We start from the raw sequence: 6,886 nt of genomic DNA, 5'->3' as shown, positions 1-6,886 counted from the left end.
ACCAAACAACACCGCATATGAATTAAAAGTGGCTCACTGGGGACGTGTATCACTAGAAACACCTCCCTCAAAAGCCAGAGATCCCTGAACAAAGAACCCAAGAGGTGCTACAAGGTCCTAGGAAAATAAGAACAAATTAAACCCAAAAGCCAAAGGAAAGGATAATGAAGACCAGAGCTGAAATAAAGGAAAGGCAAACTATCCCACCACAGAGAAGTCAATGGTCCCGAGAGCTGAGCTCTGCAAGGATAAACAAATTGACAAATACTTAGCAAAACTCTGCAGAGAAAGAGAAAACACAGTTAACGACATGATTCACGGGAAAGGTGAGATGACAAGAGAAACCACTGGAGTCAAGACGACCATTAGGGAACATGGTGAAAGCTTAGATTCAGGTCAATTGGAAAATCTTGAAGAAATGGATGTTTTGAGACACACAGGAAAGGACCTACCAAAATGAACCCAACGTTATCCAAAACACCTGCACAATTCAAAAATGAGTGAATGACTTTGAAAGAGTAACACAAACCCCCTACAAAGAAAAGCCCAGGACACCAAATGGATACGCTGCTCAATTCTACCAGTTTGAAAGGAAAGCTAACACGGATCCCAGCCTTTTCCACGAAAAGCAAAGGGATGGGACACATCAGCGCTCCTTACAGAAAGGCAGGACTGTTACCCTGATTTCAAAACCAGACAGCGATAAAAGCACAAAAAGAAAGATGTGGGCAAGTTTCTGTGGCAGACAGAGATGCAGAAACCCTCAACGATGCGGAGAGGAAGGAAAGAAATAAGAGGGAGACAATAAAGAGCAAAGACAGCAAATTACCCGTGTGTGCACCTACCATGATCCAATGCAGAAGAGGCGAAGACTCCACCAGAAAACACGTCAAGTTCAGAAGCGCTTGCGGCCAAGCAGCGGCACACAAAGTCACCAGGAGAGTGAGTAGCCTTTGCGTACGTCAGCAAGAAACCTGGTGCAAAAGAAGTGAGCAGGACAATCCCATTCACAAGCGCCTCAAGAAACACCTAGGATACACTTCGGGAAGGCAGGGGAGGAGCTCTGTCCTGACGAGTACAGAGCATGGAGGAGAGAAATGGGAGAAGACACTAGAAGATGCAAAGACATCCTGTGTCCACGGACTGACAGACGCTGTTGGCAAAGTGCCATCTTCCCCAAACTGGGATGCAGATTCAATGCAGCCTGCATCAGATCCAATGTCATTCTTCATGGAAGTAGGAACATCTACGCTAAAATTCAAATGAAAGATCCCAAATTACCAAACAATTGTCAGCAAAAAGAGCAATGCCGGACGTACCACAATACCTGACTTTCAACTACACTACAGAGCCATCACGACAAAAGCAGCATGGTACTGACACAAAAGCAGACAGAGACCTGGGAGAGAGAAGAGAAGACCCAGAAGGACGTCCACGAAGCGACGGCCACGAGATTCTTGACAGAGGAGCCGAAGACGTACTTTGGAAGAAAGATGGCCCTTCACACATGGTGCTGGCAAAACTCGACATCCACACTGGGGCCGCAAGCAGGTCCCCATCTCACACCCTGTGCAGAAAGAACTCAAAATGGACCAGAGACCTTAGTTAAGACAGAAACTTGGGAACAGCTGGAGGAAAACGTGGGTCGAAGCTTTGCCATGAATTTCCGAATAGGCATCCAGTGGCAGAGCCCCAGGCGAAGGGGTAAGCACCCAGTACTTACTTGACTGCAGCAGTCCAGGAAATTAGAGTGGGAACTGACTGACAATTGGAATTCTCCAGCTATGGCACACAGAGGAAACAAACTACAGCTAGGCATTGTTGCATGTGCCTGTAGTTCCAGCTACATTGGAGGCAGATGGAGGATCACAGACTGACACTAGCCTGCCCAAAACAGCAAGACCCTCTCTGAAAAATGACTAAAAGCAGAAAGGGCCGGCGGCACACCTCAACTCTAGAGCGCCTGCCTTGGAAGCACAGGTACTGAGTTCAAACCTCAGCACCAAAATCAAGAAAAGGGCCAAATGCAGGGGATAAATTCTTCTCAATGAAGATGTCCGCATGGCCGTAAGCGCCTAGAAAGAGGTCCACGATCTTTAGCCATCAGGGAGACGCAGCTCAAAGCTGCACTGTGACTCCCTGGTGGCCCAGTGACCATGACTACCAGGAAGAAATCCAAAACCAACACACGCTGGCAAGGAAGCCCACGGCTTCCCAGCTGCAGGAAAGTAAATTAGTGCAGCCCCTGCGGAAATTGGATGGGGCTGAAATAATTAAGAATGGAGCCTTCCATGAATTCCGATATGCCACCTCTCAGTGGATACCAGAAGAATCAAAGTCACCTTAGGACAAAGACCCTGCATACCCAGGCTGATCACTGCACGCTCACAATTGCCAAACTATGGAGTCAGCCTAGGTGCCCATCAGTGGATGGATGGCTCAGAAGCTGTCACCTGCAACCACAGTGGAGGTTTACTCAGCTATACAGAAGAACAAAATGATGTCTACACTTGAAGGATAGACCTGGACATGAGGTTTAGTGAAACAAGCAAGTCCCCCAAAGACAAACGTTGCCTGTTTTATTCCTGTGGAGTCTAGGTGGACAACGCAGGACAAGAAGGTACAATGGGAATTTTAATGAGTTGGGGATGGGACAGGGTAATAGTGGGTGAACTTGATTCAAGTGCATTCTAAGCATGTAGGGAAACAGAATATGAAATACCTTATCCAGCACACATAAAATATGTGAAATAACAATGAAAAATAGGAAAATGAAAGGAAATAAAAGTATGAATGACTAAGAAAAATCAAGTGTGAGAAAAAGAAAAAATGGGGAGACATAAAGAAAAAATGAAAAAGCGAGCAAGAATAAACACAAACGACATATAAATAAACAAGAATAAACTCAAAACACCAAACCCTAAACCCCTTACCGGACGACGTGAAGTAACTAGCGGCTCACGGTGCGCAGTAGGTCACAAACTGTCAGGATGGAGTCTCTCACAAAAACGAGTCCAGCAGGTCACACCCAACGAGCTCCCTGCAGTAAAAGGACAAAAGCCAGCCCACTCGGGCCCTTAAATACATGCTGCTCTATGACATCACAAAGGCCCTGTGAGGAGCAGTACGGAGTGGGCCAATCATGGCAGGCTGTCACCCACAATGGTTTGCCTCAAGGAACTTTTCAAATTTATAACAATCATTGCGTGGAGAGTTTGAGCCCTCCCCTGTGACGTGGCACCTTGTTTTGTGTCCTCTCAGGATGGGTGGGTGGAAGGGTTGAACCCAGCCCCTCAAGCTCCTCTCTAAAGGCACACACACTGTCCATGTGTCAGGAGCCTCAAGCCTAATCTCTTCCCAAGGCTCTGCCTCTGAACACTTGCATTGGGGTTCAAAAGAATCTGCTAACATTTATGATGCATATTAAACTTTCTGTTATAGCCATGTGGATCTAATTTCATATTTTCCTCCACTTTCTATTCATAGAACAGTTTGGGGGCCTGTTGTCCCCTGGCAGGACACACTTTGTAACCAGGGGCAGTAGCCATGTACCTGCACTCTAGGTGGCAGCTTGTGCTGCAGAGGCACCAAAAGAGAGAGGGGACACTGGTCAGTGCAGCCCTGAGATCAAACAGTCTGAGCACAGGTCCAGAATCAACTCCACCCGAGCTTCTTGTCCTCCCGAGTCATGGCTCGTGTGTCAGTGGTGAGGCTGGCAGCGATGATCTGGTAAGGTGAAAGCTGGCGTCTCTCTAAGATCATGGGCTGATGATTAGGCTAAGCTCACGTCCTCTGTGGGCACAGCAATCCCCTCACTGGAGGCAAGATGACCCCATAAACCGTGTCCCGCAGGTCAGGGAAAACATGACCTACCCTGAAGGTCAGTTTACACACCCAAACCTAGCTGGGCATTGTGGGACCCACTTGTAATCCCGGCCACTCAGGAGGTGGAGGTAGCAGGTTATAAGGACTTTGAGTCCAGCACGGGCAACATAGCACCCATCTCAAAAACCAAACCCAACCAAATCAAACCAAGCACAAAACCTTTGTGTTCCGATATGCCAGCTTCTGCCACCCAGCAAAACTTCGGTGAAGTCTCATTGTAATCGGATATCCAGGATTCTTGTCCCATTAGACACCTGTTGAAGGCAGGGTCTAATCAAATTGTCACCATTCGTGAAGCACTCAGCTAAGTTCTGTTCATTTTAAAAGTGTTTTTATTGTTGTGTTGTATCAATGAAGTAATCAGTAATGGCATTTGGCTTGAATCTTCCCTTCAATCATTCACTCACTTGTTCACTCATTCATTCGTTCATTCAAGAAAACCTTTGGACCCGCAACCTCTGCACCAGGGCACATGGGTGGATGGAAAGAGAGGTCTGAGAAAAGGTGGTGGAATTAACACATCTCATGAGCCAAATTCTCCATCAACCACTTGATTGGGCAGGGATAAATGGAGAAATGGACAGGGTTAGGCCATACCCATGGGTCATTACTCTGTAGTGGGGACACAGGTGTGCACACAGCCCAAGTAAAATGTGTACAGCGTGTGGGGTGCTAGTGGGAGAGGAGCTGAATGAGGGAGATGAAGGGGAGGGAATATGGAGGATGGACTTCACATATGCTATGAACTAGAGCAAAAAAATCTCTTGCGATTGCTGTAAGTGGGGTGGGGAGGGGTCGAGGGAGAGATGGTGGGTGGTCTAATCTATGTACAATACAAGCCCATCTGGAATTGTCACAATGCAGCCCCTCTACAATGAACAGATCCTAATTTTGAAAAGAGTAATGGATGCTGGCCAGGCACGGTGGCACAGGCTTATGATCCCAGCTACGTCGGAGGCATAGGTAGGAGGATGACTATCTGAAGCCGGCCCAGGCAAAAAGTTTGTGAGACCCTATCTCAATACTGAAGCCAGGTATAATGATGCATGCCTATCATCCCAGTATCTGGGAGGTGTAGATAAGAGGAACTTGGTTGAAACAGCTCTGGGCAAAAATATGAGACCTTATCTGAAAAATAACTAAAGCAAAAATGGGCTGGGAGTATGTCTCAAGTGGTAAGGCCCTGAGTTCAAATTCCAACACCATTTAAAAAAAAAAAGCTCACAAAGCCTACTGTAAACACATACTGCATCCAAACTGCAGGGAGAGACGAAGAAAGTAGTTTGTTTCAAAGTACTCGATATTTTCAGTGTCTAACTTTGCATCACCCTGACAGAAGCTCACTTTACACATCTATTTCTCAGTGGTCACGCACTGTGACTCTTTTTCATTTATAGGAAAAAGGAAGGAATGTCAGGACCCCTGGCCCACTGCTGAAACGCACAAGTACACACTGTGTGCAAATATTTATACAAGCGGCAAGACCTTAGCATATAAATCATTTTGTTTTACAATGTCCTATTGCCAGTGAGCGCCCCCAAATATTAAGACTGGTGTATGGATCCAGCCTGACACAACTGCAGCCATCTTTCTTGAAAATGGTCGTGATCGCCCCTGAGAAACTGAGGCTGGTTTTTCCTGGGGAGTTTCCCAGCAAACCGTGAGGACCCTGGCACCAGGGCTGTGCCTTATTCTTCTAGATTATCATAAGATAAGCCTGGTCCGTCTCAGCCAGGATGAAATCACTTTTGTTCTGAGTCATACATACGCCCCTCTTTCTGACCCAAATTGAGGGGATCCAATGGTCTTGCTGGTTCCCAGCACCATGCTTCCATTCATAAAGCCAACCAATAACTCAGGAAGCAGAGACAGCAGGGTGGAGGTTCAAGGCTAGCCTGGGAAAAAAGATAGCAAGACCCAATCTCAAAAATAAGGCTGTGTGATGCTGGTGGCTCACTCCTATAATCCCAGCTACTTGGGAGGCTGAGATTGGGATGGTTGAGGTTGGAGAGCAACCCAGGCAAATAGTTCTAGAGACCCAATCTCCAAAATAACCAGAGCAAAATGGACTGGAGGTACAGCTCAAACTGTAGAGCACCTGCTTTGCAAGTGTGAAGCCCTGAGTTCAAGACACCAGTCTTACCTCCCACTCCACCCCCCAAAAAAGCAAGGCAGTGTAGTGACTCGTGACTAGAATTCTATCTCCTCAGGAGGTGGGAGTAGGAGGATTTGGGTCCATGGCTGGCCTGAGTAAAAGTTCAAGACCCTATCTGAAAAGCAAGCTGAAAGTAAAAGGAACATGGGCCGTGGCTCCAGTGGTAGAGCAGCTTGAGGCCCTGAGTTCAATCTCTAGTACCACCCAAAAAAACTTTGTAAGGACCCCAATAAATTGCATTGTGTGATCCATACTGGGTGTGTCTGCCTTTCTGTGGTCTCACAGGATCTCATACACCAGGACCAGGTTGTGGGTTGTTCTGAAAAACTGGTCTGAGACTTTTATACTTACCAGTTGGTAGACGTGTTTGAAATACGTCATACTTGCAGAGAACATGTGACTCAACAAAAATGACAAGATTTTACACCTGGGACAAGAGTACAGAATCATTTCTTATTTGGAGATGAAACTTATCCCAAACCTTTGACTGGCCTTTCCTTCCCCGCCAACACTCCATGACAGCTTCTATTTCTGCCAGGTAAAAGGCCACCAGCTAGACTGGGACTGTGGCTCAGGTGGTTAAGTGCTTTAGCCAGGCCAGGTCCTGAGTTCAATCCCCAGTATTGCGCCCTGCCCCTCCGTCACTCTTTGGTCCTGCTAGCCTCAAACCATGATCCTTCTAATCTCCACCTCCCAAATTGCTGAGATTATAGGGGTGAGCCACCACGCCAGGCCTCTCCCCACCCCCAGGTGCTGTGGCATGAACCCAGAGCCTCAATCAGGCTAGACTTGTCTAACACTGAGCTACAACCCCAGCCTAAATGCTCTGATACGTACATTTGTAGT

Source organism: Castor canadensis, chromosome 6 (assembly GCF_047511655.1).
Source record: "Castor canadensis chromosome 6, mCasCan1.hap1v2, whole genome shotgun sequence".
Lineage (NCBI taxonomy): Eukaryota > Metazoa > Chordata > Mammalia > Rodentia > Castoridae > Castor > Castor canadensis.
Note: the sequence above shows the minus strand (reverse complement) of the source record.